This window comes from Lonchura striata, chromosome 3 (genome assembly GCF_046129695.1).
Source record: "Lonchura striata isolate bLonStr1 chromosome 3, bLonStr1.mat, whole genome shotgun sequence".
Taxonomy (NCBI): Eukaryota; Metazoa; Chordata; class Aves; order Passeriformes; family Estrildidae; genus Lonchura; species Lonchura striata.
The window spans coordinates 93,771,277-93,792,833 of NC_134605.1; the positions used below are offsets into that span (position 1 = coordinate 93,771,277).

The 21,557-nt window shown below is 37.4% G+C and overlaps 1 protein-coding gene across 24 annotated transcripts in view; it reads right to left on the minus strand.

The window, feature by feature from the left end:
• DLGAP2 (DLG associated protein 2) overlaps positions 1–21,557 on the minus strand; it is a 450,475-nt gene that overhangs the window by 235,726 nt on the left and 193,192 nt on the right. The window lies entirely within an intron of this gene.

Here is a 21,557-nt window from a genome sequence, read left to right on the forward strand (position 1 = left end):
AAAATGGAACAATATAAATGTTTAGTTACATTTATATAACTATCACCTTCAGAGAATCCAGATTGCATTCATGCAGCAGAACTTTTTGCTTCCACAAGACTTTCTTTGTATTTTGATATGTACAATACTCCAGTGACAAGTGTCACTCAAATAAAAAGTTTAAGTCTGCTAATATTTTACTATTGGAGGTAGCAAACAGTAATAGTGACAGAGTTATATTCCTTTCACATAAAACACTCCCAAGTCCTCCCAGACAAAAGAAGTCAAACACTCATTCAATTGTACACTTATACTCTGCAAAATACTCAAGTATAGAAATGAAGGAAATTAAACTGCATTGTAGCAAACACACAATCCATAAATGTGCAGTTACTATTTTATTTACACACCACTAGTGTAAATTGATTGTCTTAAAATATATTTTTTGTGTAATGTACGAATATATGGACACATGGAGGAAATATTTTGAACTATCTCTTGAGACCTGCTTCTTCAGGAGTCAGTATCAAGCTGTAGAGCAAAACTACTGTTTAGAATCCAAATGCCAAAATCAATTGGAATCCCAGGGAATGTAATCATGTTGGCAGATAATTCTGATTTACTGGTAAAAGCCCTACTAGAACAAGAAAAACCAGTATATTTTATATCACAAAGCTCTGAAATCTTCATTTTAACCCTCAGGTGAAAAATGGCATCTTCAACAGCAAGAAGCATGCTGAAGTAAATATATCTATGTATGCAGGCACACACGCACACACATGTGTGTATACATTTTAATATAAAATCAGGACAAAAAGCTGTTTAACATGACTGGCAAATAAAAGTCCACTACAAAAGTTTGCTGAAATTATCTCCACCTTGGCTAACAAATAGAAGATTTGACTTTAGCTGTGATCTTCACTCAAAGGCAAAAAATGTCAGAAAAATACAACACGAAACATGTGCACTGAGCAGACTGACCTCCATAGTGCTGCAGTGACACTGCCAGCTATTTAGAAGAACATTCTCCATACAATAAGGAGTTGTCTCACAGTTACCCACCTTGTAATGGTACTTGACCCTACATCTTTCATATATTTTAAACATGTAAATCATTGGGGTTTTACTACTGTTAGAGTCTGTAGCATGGGTGTGGGAAATGAATGAGGAAAAATAAATTTTTCTAAGCAGCTCTGCTGATATAGGTAGATCACAACTTTTAGATAACACCATAAAGTTGCCTGATAGAAAGGAATGAAATTTAAAGCAGTTCAGCACCTTGAAACATGTAGCCAAAGTTTGTATCAACAGACTCATTAGTGTCCCCGGCAGAGGTGACAAACTAGAAACAGCACCCCAGCAGCAGGCTTGAGAAAATCTCCAGTGAAGAGCATGAAAAGCCTGATCACAAGCAAGTCAGGCCAGTTTCTTTCACCGCACAATGAAAAAAGCACTTGCCACAACACAAACTGATGCAGGAGAACCAACTCAGAAGATCTTTTACTCACATTTAATTCAAAGACTTTTTGAGGTTCTACTGAGGTGGGCTGCCTGCCTGTGTGTAGTTATCCTGATTGAAAAAGAAGAATAATCTGACTTGCTTTCTGAACTTCTGACTTTTTTTGATCCTCTGTGTTCTGCTAATGACTGCTACAGTTTTTTACAATCCAAAGGGTCTGCCTGACATATTTTGCACCTTCAAACACCATCTTCCAAAGGTCTCCACTCACCAGTACAAATTACTAACTTCCCTCTTTTTTTCTCATAAACATAAATTAGTGCCAATATTACAAGTCTGCAGCAGGCTAGATAGCCTACCTGCAAAATAAGGCTTGCAGCTATGACTAGTGCCAGAAAGTTGTCAAAAGCTAGAGAGGCGTCAGCTCTATCCCTGCCAGACTGCTGCTTTTTTAGACTTTTTTCAGAGGTTTATTTAAGGTCCTGTATCAATGAGCTACCCAGGTGTCCCCCTATCTCAGCATGCCTGAGGAGACTTCATGGGGGGATTTTTTGTTATGCCTTCCAGGAGGTGGGAGTCATTTCAAACTGACAGCAGCACGTCTCTCTCTACTCTGGTAAGAAGCAGACTTTGTGGATGTGGATAATTCACCAGTAAGTTTCTGTTTATGAATTTCTCTGCTGTAGTTTTCCACTGGGGTGGGGAGATTAGATACCCTTGTTGTTGTGCTGCACACATACAGGTTGAGAGACAAATAAAAACACAAACCACTTCTAGTAGGAATGTAAACAACACGACAAGGATGTTGTACAGAGCCCTGCTTTCCATAGAGCCTGTGTGAGAGAGACACAAATAATTATTTATCTATAGAGTCTGTTTAGATTGTACATTCTATGGCTAATGTTGAGAGACTGAATGCGTCAGTTTCTAAAACCACAACACATAAAACATACACATGGCACTCAATTATTTGTAGATTTACATTATACGGAAATACAGAAATCTGAAAATTTTATTGAGAAGCTATGATTTGACACTTATTTTAATTTATTTTCTCTGTAGTGAAGTTTCTGTATGTTGGTAGAAAAGATCTTTCTGGAAGATGGTTCAATACTAAATACCTGTATTAATCTAAATTTTTCTATTTTTAATTTCAGTTTTGGGAACAGATGACAACAATGAAGGACTTGACAACAGTATACAATTCCATCAGGTGAAATTAGTTTGTTTAGGCTTAGATCCATCTCACCCAAAGCTGAGTGTATCAGTATTAGTTGAACATATCAGCAAAATCTAAACTAGTCTGAAAAAATAACCAATGAGAAGAAAGAAATAGCCACCTAATCTACCTTGGAAAGTTACGTAGCATGAAATCAAAATCAAAAATCATCTTTTTATTGAATTATTCATTCATTTTTTCTTTTTAATGTTGTAAACTTGTTGTTGACTTCATAATAATATTCACTGCAAAAGAGGAGTGTTTATTATAAGTGACCTCTGGAGATGAACTAGTTCAGACTCCCACTGAGAACAGAGAAGGGCTTTTGCCAATACAAGTTCAACTCTGTTGGGGTTTAATAGTCAATTCCTGAAAGTCACCAAGGATGGAGATTGCACAACCTCAAAGAGCAGCCTGCACCAGGGCTGTATCAGCCTCATTAAGCTGTATTTGACTCTCTTGGTCTGCACTTTGTGGCCATTCTTCCTTATTATATCCCTCAGCATTGCCCAGGTGAGTTTTGCTCCATCCTCTGTAACTCTCCTTCATGTAGCCCACTGTGGATCTTCATCCCAACAGACTAAATAACCCCATCTCTTTCAACTGCTCTGAGCAGAGGGCCCTCTGCTAGACTTCCTCCATTTTCTCCCTATGCTTGTGGAAGCAGGGACCCCAATGAGTGAATGCAGTGTTCCATGTTCCTCACCAGCATCAGAGGGAAATAGAAACCTTGACAATTTGCTAATCATACTGGTGCTGACATAGCCCAGAACACTTTACCTGTTTGCAATGAGAATACTGCCTGCTCACTCTTGTGCAGTTTGGTTCATTCAGAAAAAAAACAAACAAACTAGTATATCAAGTCTCAATGAGTCCCCTGATCCAAGTCTCCCAATTATTATATTCACATGCTAATGTACGTGAAATTACAGCCTCAGACAAGTAACTTTTCTATACCCATGCTGGATAAAATGTTGAAGTGGATGAAATAGACACAGAGACATGATCACATTTCAGACAAAGATATTTCTTAAGCCTCTCCCTTACAAAATTCCTAGTAATGGATTATGTCTGTACATATGTGATCCATCCAAAGTATTATAGTGATACTTTCACAGGAGGTAGTCTTTGTTGTGTGTTGCTAATTAATTGCACTTAACAAAGTTGCTCCTTCTGGAAAACACTCATACATCTGAGTAAATTTTTGTCATAGCTCTCAATAGTAAAATGACTAATACAGGTGAGTGTTCAGAGATTTAGGACACAATATATCAATAAAACAAGGAAAACCTGTATTTATATTATTAATCTCACTCTGTCATTTTGAAATTGTCTAGCCAACAGAAATAATGTTCCCAGATACAAGAAGTTGCTGACAAAATAGATCATAAGAAAGATCTTATGAAGAAACAGATTTGTCATGAAGACACAATATATTTCCGACACATAGATGCCAACATTATTTCTCAAAAAAAAAAAAAAATGCAGAGTTCAACATTCAGTTTTAAATTACAGTGAAAATAAATTATTCTGTTAACACATTAACGTTTCATTCTTTGTATATATTTCTTGTATGGCTGGTGCAAGAACAATCAAATATACTATAAAGAAGTAAAGAAAGAAATATAAGGGCCAGCTGAAATATACAAAATAGCCATTAAAAAATTGCAATTCAAAATATCCATGCAGGGTATATAATGGAATAGGATTAAGACACCACATACCAGTAATATTTTTAAATAAAAAAAATATTGTATGGTATTTAACACTACACTTTACTGTACACTATGCACTAAACAGGTGTTGAGATTTTTTATTAATTATGGAGTCCAATCTGGGTGATTTTGACCAGGTTTTATGGAAGTGACAATATGGTGAAAAATAATACACAAAGGTGAGAAGTAGTGCTGCAGATAACTTGTCACTTCAGCACTGCAATCAGAAAATACATGAGGTCAGCACTTCTGACTACCCTTTGAATAATATATCACATATCCTGTTCTGTATCTCCTCTTCATTTTTGTAACAGGCCTTTCTGTCTCTCTTTTCATCTGATACTTCCAGATGCACAGCTCTTCCCTGCTGCCTATATAATTTTAAATTTCAATTAGAAACATGCATGTTCTGTATTGCCCATATTTCTCTATTTGTTTTTCCTTTTTGCCCCCATTAGATCTATTTACTATTTGGTCAAAAAAAGCAGATAGCACTGTACAATTACTGAATGTCACTGCCTATTTGAATGCAGAGTCCCATGCATCAGAGGAAAACCTGAAAATATTTTTGTTTCACAGAGAAATATGAAAATATGGTTTGCCTGATAAAAAACAAGTCAGTCTGTCTTTCCCCCATTCACTTAGGCAAAATACTAATACTAATACTAATACTAATAATAATAAATCAATTTACAAGAGGAAATTTAGCAGATAATTATTTAGATTTTTGTTCCAAAAGCAAACACAACTGTTTCATCATTTTCATCAGCATCCTGCCATCAGTCTCCTTATATCATTTTACTAATATTACTGAAACAGAACTGTGTGGTGCTCAAAGAGAAATAGAGTAGCCATGTATTATACTGAGATTTAGTGCTGCTGAAAAGAAAATCATAATTTAAGGCTCAACTGTGAAAACAATAATTTTAAGGAGTTTAATCCAGTATTTGTATCTAAACATGGCTATAATAGCATCAATAAAAGCTCAAAGTATGATGAACTATGTTTTCCATTCCCTCTCATTTTTTCTCCTGCACCTTTTGCTTTATCTGTTTCAGCTCTTTCCTCCTGTTGGTATCTCATCATTACACAGTATCATCTGCTGAAACATCAGTGGGACAGACCTGCAGGGTAAACTGGAGGATTTTGCCATGTCTACCAAGACTATACGTTCATGATATCCTCTTTGTTCCACACTGATGCTAGAGCAAATCCTCTGGAGTTGTCCTGCTCGGTGTTCAGTCACCCATTTAGGTAAGGTATTGAGAGACATCGACAAAAACCAACTAGCCTTTTCTTCTACAGTGCCCATTTTATCTACAGTTTTTTTTTTAAATGTGCTGTAAACCCTCCAATGACAAGGAATAAAACCCTCCATATGCAGATGGAAAATAAAACTTTAATGCACTCAGGGGGAAAAATAATATCTAATTTATACTAATTTTCTTAAGTGGTTTTTTTTTTTTTTTCAAATCTAATTCCTCAGTTTTTCTCTCAGTCATGGTGTGTAATACTTATCTTTGCTGTTCTCCAATTTATAAGTGCCGCACACTGAATACACTTCATAACCAAAATCCTTTGACTGCCTGGTACAGCAAAATATTTACTCTCTGACAATCTCTTTTATTTCTAAGAATGCCATTGGCCTAATTTAAGGCAGCACTATTTTCTTGACTCAAATGATACGTCACTCATCCTTTTGGACAGAAATTAGACTAGAGATACCTGGATCAGTTGCTATCATAAGAATGAAATTAATTCAAAGATACTTTGTTGATGCACTTTTGCAGTACAAGCCCTATTAAGATAATCTTTGTAAACCAAATGTACAAAGTATTCAAGGTACTTTTTACAACTACTTGCTTGAAACAACTACTTCAAACAACTTTTTTGAAGTGGTAAAAATAATCAAAATGACACTACACCAAAGCCCTGTATTTCTTTTAGTATTATTAGTGCTAAAAAATGGCACAATAGGAAGAGAAAGCAAGTATTTTTGCACTTAAATATTGTTTTGGCCCATTTCCATGAACAGTCATAAAGGAAGTAAAAATAACTTCAATCAAAAGAAAATCACATTTGTGTATCTATAGTTATAGATACCATATCTATATGGTTCTTTTTTTACTCAGAAAAATAAGTTAATTCATCATGAAGAACATGATGAAAAATACAATCACAACAATTGTTTAGAGTTGTTGTGGATATAGCAAATTAATATATTTAATTTCCTTGAAACTATTTCTACAAGTACTTCTTAATGTGTCTAAGAGCCTACTTTCCTGCCTTCCTCTCACTGCTGATCATTCTATGACCATTCTCAACATGAGATTTCCCTGCATTTGCAATTTCAGCTTTCTTGAATACTTCCTTTCAACTGTATTTATAGCTAAAGCCTTTTTACTGCCTAGGACTGGGCCTTGAGGTTAGGAAAATCAAAAGTTTTGGAGAATAGGAAAAATACAGTAGGAAATAACCCAGCTTCCTGTGAGAACCTTGCAGCTAGGCAATACTGGGAAAGACAGAGCAAGGTAAATGAGTAGCCCTGAGAAATGAAGATACTGCAAGAAGTTTAAATATAAACAGAAAACAGAATAGCCATTATTAAAAAAGATTGAGCCTAAAGCTGAAGAAAATCAACCAGCCTGGAAGGAAACTTGTATATTTTTGAGCAAATGAACTGACATCCAACCAAATGCATAAAGCAACCACTAAGAGACCATTATTTTCCCCAGATAAAAATGTAAAGTTCATGCACAAAGCAATGCCATAACCTATTCACAGTATTTGTACATCAGATCCTTCTCCATATGGAGTTTACACATTACACATGCATTAACCAAGCCATAAGAGATCAGAAAATCAGATATTTTCACAGGAAAACAAAAATAACTGAAGCAATAAAAAGCAAAATATTAACCACTCAAGAAATAAAAAGGAAGCTAATGTTTCTCTTGGTGACCTGGACACAAATGCTTTCTTTTCAGAGGAGCAGCCATAAACACAGTAATAAAAAGGATATGCTTTAGCACACTTCTGATACACATTTCAAATGCACAGTATCCAGCTGGAGAGTCTAAATATCTAAATATCCCAAACTAGTCAAAAAAAGGCCAAGTGATATGTTTATAAAGTGAAGATCCATTTGTATTTCTTCTTGTTTTTCCTCATTTTCTATTGATGTTGAAGGTTAAAGTGAGTCATATTCCTCACAGACAAGGGTAAGAAACTTGCCACCCCCTAATCACATTGTAGCATGATTTTGAAAAATACCATGGAGGGCAAGGGTGATGATCAAAAATTGTAGGAGTGATGACCCAGGAGAGTGCTGTGAAATACAAAACTGAAGACAGTCTGAACCTTGTTTGCTCCAAAAGCCCTCTAGAGCCAATGCAAGTGTCATTGGAGTTCAATTCAGGGTCAATAGTACTCTAGTGCAAAACTACCCAGGCTATCATCATTTCTCTATTTTCTGTCTCTTTTTTTCTTAATCTTATTTCCTTTTGCTCATTTTAAGAGATTTCACCAATACTCTCAGAGCCTCATAAGAACAAATAAAAATGGTACAAATCCAAGCTGAGTATGATATAACAAAGAACCAAATAGGGAGATGGCAAAAAAAAATAGGATGGGACTGCACAGGTATAGAGTATATCACACAATCTGATACTCCAGTGCACTGAAAGTTAAATTGATTTTTTCACTCTTTTCTCTTTATTTACTCTCATATAGGAATCAGATTTTGAAAGCATCTAAATGGAGTGTGGATTTGACTTTAAAAACAAATTTAAGGAAATACAAAGGGTCTACAAAAATATACAACAATTTTAAGGGGATGTATCTATGTCTGGACAAGACTTGGATATTGAATGATGAAGAAGGAATGATGTCCTTCGTATAAAGTCAGTAATGTATACCAACTCAGAACAGTAGGGATTGGAAGAGCTATTCTGATGTTGTTAGAGTTTATCCCTCAAAGCAGAATACTGCCAAAGTAACCTCACATTTCTCACGGCATTGCCTGCTCAAGTTTTGAAAATCCACTGTTGCCCTGATTCTTAAGATTTTCTAAAGCCTTCTGAGTTTACATTCTGTTAAAAAACTTTCCCACACATTTTCTATAAACAACATGTTGTTTTGCATTCCTTCGTGGGGGTGGAGAAAGTTGATGTACTGGTGGTTTGTCCAATGTCTTTGGAGAGGTGGCCCATTCACTCTCCAATCCACTGTCACCTTTGAAAAAGTATAAAAGTTAGAGTCAGGAAATAAACCTTCTTCTTTTTTACCTTGCCATCGCAGTGGCTCGTGTTGTACTTTCTTGTGTCCTATAGCGACAATCCACCAGGAAGGAAAATTAAGAGTCACCGTGGGCAACTGCTTCACTGTATGACTACACTCACAATGAAGAGTTTATACCTCAAATCTAATTGAAATTTCCCTTGCTGCAACATCTATCTGTTCCCTCCTGTCCTTACACTGTGCATGTCCATTAACAGTCTGGCTCCATCTGGCTGTAATGACCCATTAAGCAGCTGAGGACAGCAATTAGCTCTTCTCCTCTTAGCTTCATCAACCTCAGGGTGAGCAAATTCAGGTCTCTTCAGTGTCTCCTTGTACATCATATACTTCAGCACTTTGCCCATCTTGGTGGCCATTCTCTGGACATGCTCCAATTTGTCTGTGTTTCTTATACTGGGGTGAGGGTGGATAAGGGCTAGAACTGGGCCCTGCTCCAATTGCAGCATCCGAAGTGCCAAAAAGAGGGGAACAATCAATTTAACCTGATAGCTGTACTGATGCTGTCCAGTGTGCAGTCAGCCTTCATTACTGCAGACACACTTCTGAGATTTTTATAAGTCCTACACTTCTAGGTCCTAATTCACACTCAGAGGACTGTGATATACAACTTTAAAACTTTGACCTGATCCAGTCTCAAATATGCAGTGGCCTCATATGCTGAATGACTACTTGAGGATGTTTACAGAATTTTGATGTGTCAGGCAGTGACTACCAACAGCTAGAGACCATAGCTCAAGGTCTGATCACTTGTATAAGATTTTTCCCCTGTCCTGAGAAAGAATCCACTACGGCTTCCTTCTTAAATACAGGCAGAGGAGAGCTAAGTTTACAAGAGCTCTGAGCTGAAACTTTTGGGATGTCTGCATTGAACAGTCCTTGAGATCTGATGATATTTCTAAATATATCTGCATAGCTCAGGAGGAGGGCTTCAATACAGTCTCTACTCTCTATCAGTAACATTGTCTTCCAGAGAGCAAAAACAGAAAAAGCACAAATTCGGTATGAAGCACTAAAACTGATTTTAAGAAATTAAAGCAAAATCTGTTTATGCTATACAGCATTTGCTGCCAAAGAAATAAGCATTAATAAAACTAATCTGGAAAAATTTGAAAGTGGACCTACAGAAAATATCCTTACTTTTCCATCTTAAATTTTCTCAGGGAAAAAAAAGTCTATTGTGATGATGGTTTAAAACATTTTCATATCACTGGATACATAAATGTGACTTTTATCTTAACCATTACAAAGGCAGAAAGAGTTCACTGAAGGACTCAGACCTAAGCTCAAAAAAATGAGTTCTTAATTTCAGCTTTTACAGTAGAAATTAAAGATTTATTTGGAGTTATATAAATTTTCCAGTGAGCTAAACAGGAAGAAAAAATGTTCACTGTAAAAAGCATCAACTTCAAGCTCCCAACTTTTCTCTTGTGAAGTATTCACCCACACTCATACAAAGCTCCTATGCTGGAACAAAGTGTAAAATTGAGCACATCTGGAAACTTTATATGCATGGTTTTATATAGTGAACATTCTTCATGAACATTCATAAACAAAATCAACCCAAAATTCCAGTTACAACTAAATGAACATTAATAATAACTAGATAAATCCTTTGGCAAAAAGATGTAGAATTGCAATAAAGAAATAAGATTTGAAGGTGTAAAATATGTTTTAAGCTACATTGAGATATGGAATTCAATGACTGAAATATGGGATCTTTTTGCAGAAACACTAATCAATTCAACTTTAAATAGCCAAAAGAGAAATTGTAATGGCAGATTTAAAAATCATTTTATTTTTATAACTGTATGAGCCCCTTGCCTTCTTCAGTGCATCATGTACACAGCAAGTGGTACCTCTTTCAGCCAGCACTACCTTTAGATTACTGCAGCAAGCTAGAATTCACTGCCAGTGATTTGACCTTCACTTCCTTTATGCCTTTGCAATGGTCTGGTGATTGCTTTAATAGCTAGCTACGAAGAAGTCCAAATCTGCACTATTAGAAGTCTATGTACAGAGCACAACCACTGAAAGGTCAAAATACAGATTGTTAACATGCACTATGCCATTCTTGTAACTGCTAAGTATCTCAGATCTCTATATATCATATAGAAACTTCAGAGAACCTGAAATGTAAACACACAAAACTGATATGAGATGCATTTGTCTGATTTTAAAACAGCACGAAAATTAGAATCTCAGCACAAGCCATGCAAGTATTTTAGACATTGTTATTGATATATTGAAGCCCTCATAAAACTCTCAAGGTTAAATTAATGTATAATATAGTCAGCTAATTAAGTACAAATCACTGGCATTATCATCACTGGAGCAAACTTCCACTGACCAATCTAGCCTAAGGACAGGATACTACGAATAGTTCCATCTGAATGTTACTGCCTTTTGGAAAATAAACATTTTTTTTGCATTAAACATAAAATGGAGTTGCATAATTGCTCTTCACTTGTGAGAGAGAGACAAAAGCGGAAGACCAGAAAATAACTAGCCCATATTGAATGCCCAGTATTTCTCAGATAAATTAACTGAGTTTAAAGCCACCAGTTTCTCCAGAACTACCTTTCTTTCCTTTCCAGATGCATTAAATAAAATATCTACTAAAACTGCCTTTTTCAATTTTAGGGCAATGAAAGCCACTGTTCTTGCCTTTCTAACAAGATAACTGGAAGCTAGTTTGCATACACAAATGAAAAATCAGATCAATGGAGTAGTTTATTTTTATGATCCAATGTTCAAAATCACACAAAAAAACTGCTACCACCCTTGATCTGTTTTTCTGACAGAATATTTACAGGAAAAAATTGTTTCAATCATGTGAAATTTGTTGTTAATGCAGCACTTTCTTTCAGATGAACATTATAAACACTGCTGACTGACTCCTAAACAGTCACAAGTGAGGTTATCTGCAGGACTGGCCACGAATTTAGAAATTATAAGCACCCACATGTGATTACTAAAATTTGATGGCCTCCATCAAACTATTTGCAAGATGTAACTAAGGGGTAAATTAAGGGGTAATTAAGGGGTAAATTTCTGAAAATTTAAAACTAAGGAGATTATTTTTAACAAAAAGATAATATTGAATTACTGGCCAGAGACAAGTAATGAAAAAGCTATGATCCATCTTTCATAATAAAACTATAAATAATACAGAAGTTATTCATAAATAAATGTCACAAATGAGTAGTTTATAATGCTAAAGGATTTAGCATTATAATTTCTCTTAATCACAGAAACACCCCTGAATTCCTAATCAACAGAAAACATATACACACATGTGAAATTAGTTGTCATTCAGATTTAATACTTCATCCTTAAAAAAAAACAAGAATTATTTATCATATCAATTTTTCAGGACTATTTATCTAAGTTTTATTTTTTAAAACATTTTAGTTATTGGATTATGTAATGAGAAAATTGCTGTTTGACTTCAAAAACTGCTCTAAGTCAGGTGTGGTTGAAAAGCAGCAAATGTAACATTGGCAAAGATGGAGTTTAAACATAAGCAAGCTTCCCAATATATACAATTTTCTATTAATATTTTAGGACCTTTAAACATCTATACAGACTTGATGAACTAATTGTATGATGTACTAGTAATGACATAATTCTATCTATTAGATTTACAAATGCTTTGTCTTACATGAAGTTTTGCAATATAAATTGTCTAGCCTAGCTTTATTATTTCCAAAATAATCCAGCAAAAATTTGTCTAATATCTAAACTACACAAAGAAATTGAAATGCTTTGAGAATATTAATAAAAGTTTTCAACACACATTTTTAATTTTTTCATGTTCTGAAGGCATACATTATTTTCTCTAGGGTTATGAGTTTAGTTCCATAGGATTAAAATAATTAATCAAGTGATTTTTCACAACAATAAAATAAATTTCTGGGTGGGAAATTACATGCTTTCACATAATTATTATATGTGATGCAAAACCCAGAAAAGCAAATACCTAAATATTTACACTGATTTCAGCAGAACAAACTAATCTTTTATACATTTCTCTAAAATGTATCTGCTTTGAAATTGGTCCAGTCTAGGAGATTATTACTCTTATAGTAAAGGAAAGTAAATTTAAGATTATTTCTTCCCTCTTTCTCTTTACTCAATTTTCTGTCATTTAAGAGGAATTTCTCTCACTCTCTCTCTCCCCGCTTTCCTCCTGTGATTTTTGATTATGGTAATGCAATAATAACTTGCATCATGAATAAATTAATAAAATTGTAAAAGACTAATATTTATGTGGAAAATTTAAATTATATTTAAGATGGGAGAAGAAATAATCTCCTTGAAACAAAGCCTCAGTAAATGCCCAACTAATATTGCCTCAAGTTGCAGGCACTGAATGCAAAGCTTACAATTCCCATTCAACTAATATTTCTTTTAGGTAAACAGAAAAATGGAGATCAATAGCACCTTACTATTGAAAAAATAATTAGGGATATAAAACAACAGCCCTGAGGAAACGCAGGTGGTTTTAAACTGTCCTTCAGCTTGTTTGTCCAGGTAACTAAAAGCCCAAAGTCTGCTTTTAAAACAACCTTTGAAAAGAATACTGGTATTGCTAACGCACAAAATCAAATGTTGCCATAAACCTGTACCCTATGACTTCATGTCCTTGCCACAAAATTTCAGTGACACTGCTCAAATATAACAGCTTACAGGGGTTCTGTTTATATGAATTTTTTTCCACAGTGGAAATAAACATCATCTAGTTGGCATGGTAGATCTCCTTACTGTAATAGCTTAATAACTCCAAAATCTCCTCCAGCTGATCTGTAAATAAGAAGCTATCATAAAAAAATATTTTCCTATACAGACTCTAGGAAAAGATACATAAATATACAGACAGGAAAAAAGACAGGAATGGTCTTTATGAGAAAGAACTTGGTAACAAGAATCTAGAACTGAAAAGAGCAACTCACAAAACACCAAACGTTTCACCAAATAAGTGTATTGGGTTTGCATGGCCAGATTTTGATAGCAGGGGGGCTACAGGGGTGGCTTCTGTGAGCAGCTGCCAGAAGCTTCCTCCATGTCCAGCAAAACCAATGCCACACAGCTCCAGGATGGATGTGCTGGGCCAGTCAGAAATGATAACACTTATGGGATAACATACTTAAGAAGAAGAAAAAAAAAGTTATTGTGCAGGTGTAATTATGACAAGAGCTGGGTGAAAACATGTGAGAGGAACAGCTCTGCAGACACCAAGGTCAGTGCAGAAGGAGGGGCAGGAGGTGCTGCAGGCACCAGAGCTGCAGCCTGTGAGGCAGCTGTGTCCCTGCAATACATGGGGGAACGCAGAGATCCACCTGCAGCCCATGGAGCAGACCCACACTGGCACAGGTGGATGCCTGGGAGAATGCTGTGACCCCATGGGAGGCCTGTGGTCTCTCTCATGAGTTGGAAAGCCTCATGGGGACTTTCTAACATGAGTCCGCCCTGGAACAGCCTGTCCTTGAAGAACCGCACCCTGTGTAAGAGTGATCAACACTGCAGCAGTTTGAGGGGGACTGTTGCCCATGGGAGGGACTCATGTTGGAAAAGTTCACAGAAAACTCTCTTGTGGGAGGGATCCCAAGCTGGTGCAGGGGAAGGACTGGGTTCCCTGAGCAGCAACAGAAACAACCTGTGATGAACTGACCTTAACTCCATTCCCTTTCACCCTGCACTGCTGGGGGAGGAGGTAGAGCTGGTAACAGGGAGTGGGAGGTGTTTTTAAGGCTTTATTTTACTTAATTATCCCACTCTGATTTTGTTAGCAATAAATTTAATTAATATCTCTAATTCTAGTCTGTTTAGCCCATGACTATATTTGGTGGGTGATCTCCCTGTGTCCCTATCTCAATTCATGAATCCTTTGTTACATTTTCTATCCCCCATGCAGCTGTGGAGAGAAGTGATAGACAGGCTTTGGTGGGCACCTGACACCCAGCCAGGGTCAGTCCAGTACAGTAATGTAAAAAGTATAAGGTGGTAACAGAATCACAGAATCCATGTGCAAAGCTTAAAAACTACCTACACCAAAATGGCATACAGAAACACTGAGAAGCTGAAAAAAATCAGTAGATACAGAGAAAGAAGAAAAGATAAATATGAGAACTTAAGATGTTGTCAGTTTGGGTTTTTTTTAATTCCGTAAGCATTGATATTGTCAAACATCTGCAAATGTTCACATATGCATAACAACAAATAAATGTTCAGTTCATGTTTATTGAAACATTGAATCTCATTGGGAAGTGCCACTAACTTCATGTGAATTCCCTGGAGAGAGTACTTTTCGAGTATAGCTGAATGAAATACTCATTCACAGTGGGAGTTTGGTCTAAGTCTGGGAAATGCAGCATCAATACTGTACATGAAAATTGAGAGAAGTGGGACTCAGATGTTTATATTTTGAAAGATGGGGAACTTCAGACACTAGGAAATGAAAGATCAGGATCTTGGTATATATCAGCATGGCTTAACCAAAATCAAAGGAATCTCAGGTTTTTTGCTAATTATTTGGCCCAAGATCTTTCAATCTGTGGGTAATAACACAACTGGAGACAGAACCAGTAATTAGGAGAATGCAATTGGATTCAAAAGGTTTTCCATTATTTTTTGACTGAATGAGCAGATGGCAAATGCAGCTTAATATAGGAAAAAAATGTGAAATAATTAGCAGGGAAACCAAACACCAAGTTAGAGAATATATACTAAATGGAAATTTCATCTAGGAAGCTAATCAGGAGAGGAATTTGGGGGTTATTATGAAAAATAATTAAAACCATCAAATCATTTCACAGCTGCTGGAAAAGAAGGAAAATATGATAGCAGGTTGCATTAATAAATAGATATACCATAAAGTGGTATTATTAGTGCTCCAGGCATTTATTAAAAACCATCTAGAATATTGCATCCGGCTCTGGCAGCATTACTGACAAAAACTGGTGTGCTAGTGGTACTCCCCAAGCATCAGACTCCCAGTGCTGTTGAGTGAGCCTCTCCCAGTCTAAATAATGATTTGACAAATTTCACCCAAACCTAAGTAGGATATTTTTGTTGCTCTTACAACACTGTTACAGGAGCCTCAGTCTTGGAGGATTAAAACCATCCTACTAAACTCAAAATGACATTAGTTCATGATCAGTTTATCCTTCTGCTGGCAATATAATTTAGACTATAACACTTATCTTTATCCTTGCTGTTTACCTTGAAATATCTATAAAGAGCAATCATATCCCTTCTTGGGGGTTTTACACTCCCCTTGGTGTGTAAAACTCGTCAATCCATAATATTTTCTCTTGTATGCATTCCTCTTTCTTGATCACCACAGAAGCCCATATCATCTCAATTACTCACTTCTTTTCCAGTCCAAACTTTTTTGTGAACTGGTCTCTATGCCTGCAAAAATCGCTTCCAACATTGACATCTATGTTAGCAAGTGTCATGGTTTGACACTGGCCCACCGCCAGGCACCCAAGAGAGTCACTCGCTCACCCTCCCCAGCCACAGCTGGGCAGTGGAGAGAAAAATTAACAAAAGGTTCATGAGTTGAGATAAGGACAAGGAGAAAACCCTCCAAGTGCAAAACAGGCTCAGCTTAGAGATACAAAGTGAATTTATTACTAACAGAGTGATAGGAGGCTAATGAGAAGTAAAATTAACCCTTCAAAAACACCTTTTGTCTGCCAGCCCTTCTCTCCTTCCCACCAACAGTACAGGGAGACAGGGCATGGAGGTTTGGTAAGTTTGTCCCCTGAGATTTTCTTACACTGCTCAGGGAGGGGAGTCCTTCCCCTCCTGCACCATGGAGTCCCTTTCCATTGGAGACAGTTCTCTGTGAATGTCTCCAACATGGGTCCACTCCCACAAGCAGCAGTCCTCCCAAAACCAATGCAACGAGTCCCTCTCACAAGCACCCATCGTGGCGTGGGTTGCTCTTCCACAGGGTGCACTCCTCCAAGGACAGGATGCTTCAGCCTGGAATCAAGGGCCCTCTCCCTCCACTGGGTTTTCCATTGGATCAGAGCCTCCTTTCTAGTGTGGGCACCTCCCCCACAGGATGAGGGTGGATCTCTGCATTCCCTGTGGATCCCCTTGGGCTGCAGGGGCACAGCTGCTTCACCACGATCATCACCACAGCCTGCAGAGGAATTTCAGCTCTGGCACCTGGAGCGCCTCCTTCTCCACTGACCTTGCTGTCTCCATATTATTTCCCTCACATGCTTTCACCTCATCCTCTTCTCTCACTAGGAAAAAATTTGTGCCCACATTGTTCTGATTTTCTTCTTAACTATGTCATCACAGAGGCATTACCAATCTCTCTAACTGGCCCAGCTTTGGATAGCAGCATGTCCATCTTCAGAGCCATCAGGGATTGTCTCTGCTGGACATGGTGGAAGCTTTTCACAGAAGCCACCTCTATGACCCTCCTGCTACCAAAAACCAGGCCCAGCAATACTAGCACAGCAAGCAAGGAGCCCAGGGGAAGGGGTGTGCTTAGCTGTCAGAGTAACCAACAAGATGGTCCAAATGGCTTCTGGGAATAAATCCAGAATGTAAGGGCAATCCATTAGCTCAGACCTATCCATGTAAATCAAAGTGCCTGGTCCTGGCTGAGAAAATAGGTAGATGCATACAGAGCACTGAGCTTAGGTGTGGCCCACAGGAGAAGTGGAGGTGGTAAGGATTGGGACCAGAGGACTGGGAAGAGGCATTCTGGGGAAGAAACTAGGACCAAGGCTGGGGGCAAGGCCTGGAGAGAGTATGGTCACTCTGGGAGAGAAGATATCCAATGATGGGTCATGGGTAGGGGAAGACACTGGAGCAATCAGTGAGGGGTATATTGTAGGTATCTCCAGAGGGTCTGGAAGGAAATTTCCTGGAGAAAATTAAGAAATACTGGGACGGCTCTTAAGGCAATATCAGTGCCACTAATTTGAACTCCATCTGTGCACCAGGACACACACAGGTAAGCTGCTCCCTTTCTGCCACTTGATTCTCCTTTTAAATTTTGCTTTGATAAGGAGATTCCATATATTTGACTTTCTATCCCTTTGGCTGTTCTCTTATACTTCTATGCACTATTCCCACTACCTTTGCCCACTCTTCTGCATTTAACCAAGGAGCTTGGCACCTAGAAGACAAGTTGCTAAGATATTTGAGAATGTTGGCATCTGGAAAGAGGAAACAGAAACCCAACATAAGACCCCACTAGAAAGGCAGCCATACAAGCTCAGCGACAATCAGATTTGTTCATCTCTCAATCAACACACGTATTATGTTGAAATCAGCTCTTATACAAGCTGCTCTTTCCCCAGCAGCTGGGATTTAGGGAACATGGGAGAGAGCCAAGCATACTGTGAATAGGAAAGCCTAGCAGATGTTATCGAGGAAGTAAAGATATTACTTGGGGTGGGAGGAAGCTTATTTATAAGGAACAAGAGGAGAGGACCAGGCTACTGCAACACAGGAACACAGGTCATGAATCTGTAAGATAGTTTCTTCCAGCATTAATCAAATGACTTGGTTGCTTTCCAAATACAATGCGTCATTGAAATATTTAGTATAAACCTAATTTTCAACTAGTAAATTACAAATAATTAAAGACAATATTTTAAGAAGAATTTTAATATAATGGCTGATCTATATGATGTATTAATTACAGTTTGATCAAAGAATAGAACACAAATTTTTTCTTTTGATTGTGTCCCTTAAGTTTGCAGAGAATTAGTGATCTCAAAGTGCTTATTAACCAGTACTGAAAAAGCACAGTAAATTTTTTAACTGAACAGAGAATCTCAAAAGTACTGATTTTAGAACATTTCTCTAAAGCTTGAGTGTCCTTTGGAGTGCTTTCAACCCATATGTACAAGAATAAGACCTTTACTGTACATTTTTGTATACAAACTATTTATTTCTTGTTCTTTTACCTGCTTCCTCTTTTCCACCTGGTAGGCAGGAAACATGCAGTTTTATCTTCCTATAACAATATAACCATAAATTTAATGGTATTGAGTAAAGTGGTACTTTGCTTCTGTTATTGTCAGTCATCTGATTAGTACTTCATGGAGCAATGGGAACGAAACTGTCTCTGACACAGACTTCATCCCCAGGATGCCTCTGGATTCATATACTCACATAGAATCATATTGCCATTAATATTTGAGAAAAAATAGCATGTTTGCTGTACAAATTAAGACTACATTTAAAGTAACACTCTGATTCACTGATATGCTATATACTTATTATCACTTATAAGGTAGGTTAGTTAACACAAATAACTTCTAAAGAGTGGTAGATCATAGTTCCTGAGAAAAACATAATCCAGCTATTTTGGCCAGTAAATTGGCTTCATTTATGGAGACAAGGAATTGGCTCGATGGCTATACTCAAGGAGCCAATCAGTGTCTTGATGTTCAAGTCCAAACCAGTGATAAGTGATGTTCTTCAGGAGTTGACATTGTGACTGGTGGCATTTAACATCTTTCTTGGGATGTGGACAGTGAAATTGAGTGCACCCTAGCAAGTCTGGACCCTGAGATTAGCTCAGTTGGTTAGAGCATGGGTCTAATACCAAAGTTGCAAGGTTGATCCCTGTGTGGACCATTCACTTAAATGTTGAATTAAATGTTCCTTGTGGATCCCTTCCAACTTGGAATATTCTGTGAAATCTGTGAAGTTTGTGGGTGACACTAAACACATGGGGTTTGGTGCAATTGACACACTGGGGGAAGGAATGTCATCCAGGGGAACCTAGAATGTTACTTTAAAAAGACTTGAGAGTTGGGCATATGTGAAGCTCATGAAGATCAACAAGGCCAAGTGCAAGTTCCCACAGCTGGGTCAGGGCAATCCCAAGCACAAATGCAGGTAGGGGAGAGAATGAATTGAGACTAGCCTTGAGGAAAAGCTAGCTGGTGGACAAGAAGCTCAACAGGATCTAGCAATATTCACTTGCAGCTGCAAAAGTCAAGTGCATCCTGGGCTGCATTAAATGTATCATGGCCAGTAGTAGGTCAGAGGAGGTGATTCTCTTGCTCTGCTCCACTCTCATGAGACCCTACCTGAAGTACTCTGTCCAGCTCTGGGACCCCCAACGTAGGAAAAACAGGGACCTGTGGAGCAAGACAGGGCTATAAAGATGAGCAGAGGTCTGGAGCACCTGTCCTATAAGGAGAGATATAGAGTCTGAGAGCATTGGGATTGTTCAGCTTGGAAAAGAGACAGCTTGAAAAGTTTATCCTTGAAAGAGAGTAGCCTTAGATTAGATATTAAGAATAAATTTTTTCACTATGAGATTAGTAAAACACTGGAACAGATAAACTGTGGATGTCCCATTCCTAGAAGTGTTCAAGGCCAGGCTGGATGGGGGTCTGAGCAACACGGTCTTGTGGAAGGTATCCCTGATCATGGCAGGGCAGTTGCAACTAGATGATCTTTAAGATCCCTTCCAACACTAACCATTCTATGGTTCTCTGATAAGGACATGAATACCATGGGAAAAAAGCCCCATTCAGGAAACCTGCTCCATAAAAGGAGCATGGACACAAGGAAGGACTCCAAAGTTAATCAAACCATACCAGTGGTGCAGTTCAGTATCTATTACAGAGAAAAGCACACCAGCACAGCAAAATTCTGAAACATGGCTGATCTAGCTTTTTACTGAAATCATATTCCTTTTCATTATGTAATAGTCAACAAATTCAAAATCTGATAGTTTTTTTATGTTGCAGGAAATTTTTCCCCAGTTATGGAATATGTAAAATCAGCTTTTAGTAAAAGTGTCTGTGACAGGCATAATGAAATCTGCAATATGTTAAATATTATTAAAGCAAATGCATGTTTTTACCATCCAGCAGGAAGGTTCCTAAATATTAGTGATAATTTTATCACTGTTTCTGTTAAAAGTTTGTTCCTGTTAACTTTGCAAAGAATTTTCTCAGGTAGAAATTGAGAAGCAGGAAATGGACTTGTTCCACTTTAATATAAAAAACAAACTGCAAAAGGCTGCTGCAACCTGTTATGTCTCACCCTTTGGCCTTTAGTCTGGATAATCAGTGCTGGCTATTTTTCTGCTAGTCATTCTAAGCTGTAACTCCTTCCCTCACAACATAGCATCCAGTCAGGCTGGCTTAATATAAAAGATTCACATTAAAAAGTGGCTGCATTTTCCTTTCTCTCAGGAGCTGGAGAAAAGAGCACTGTGTGTGAAGAATTAGGCATGGAGTACAAAACTGGTGCATTTGAAATCTAATCATAGAACAATGACTTGTGCTCAAAGGTTCATATAAGTGCTTCCACTGTTTTTTCTCCAGTGGGTACCATCAAGAGTTTTTATTTTTTTATGTTGACAGCTTACTGTTCAACAAGTAGTTAGAGAAAGGACTGTGATTTTTCTGAATGTGAACAAGTAGCCATTGGGGGATGGAAATGTTATGTTCATGTACTTATGGGTCAGAATGCCATAACATATATTTTCATAGAAAACTAAAATAAAATTCTTCAGTAATATACTTCACTGAAAGCCTATACATAAGCTAGGCAGAATGTGACAACATCTAAAGGGGAAACTGGGAAAGCAAAATTCCTCCCTTAGCTTCCTGTTATCAGTTGTGGCTATTAATTTATAAGTTTATAGACTGAAAAAGTCAAAACCACAGTCAAGACATAAGAAACAAATGTTCTTCTAATCCATAACTTTGCCCAGGGAAACAAAGTAATAATGAATTATGATTATATTAATGATCATTATTAAAGCTGCATAAGGACTTCTTACTGCTTGAACACGGGCTAGGTCTCACTCTACTCACCTTACCTCTGTCTTTAGTGCCATGTTTGCTTTTCTGAAGGGGCATGAAGAAAGCTGATATTC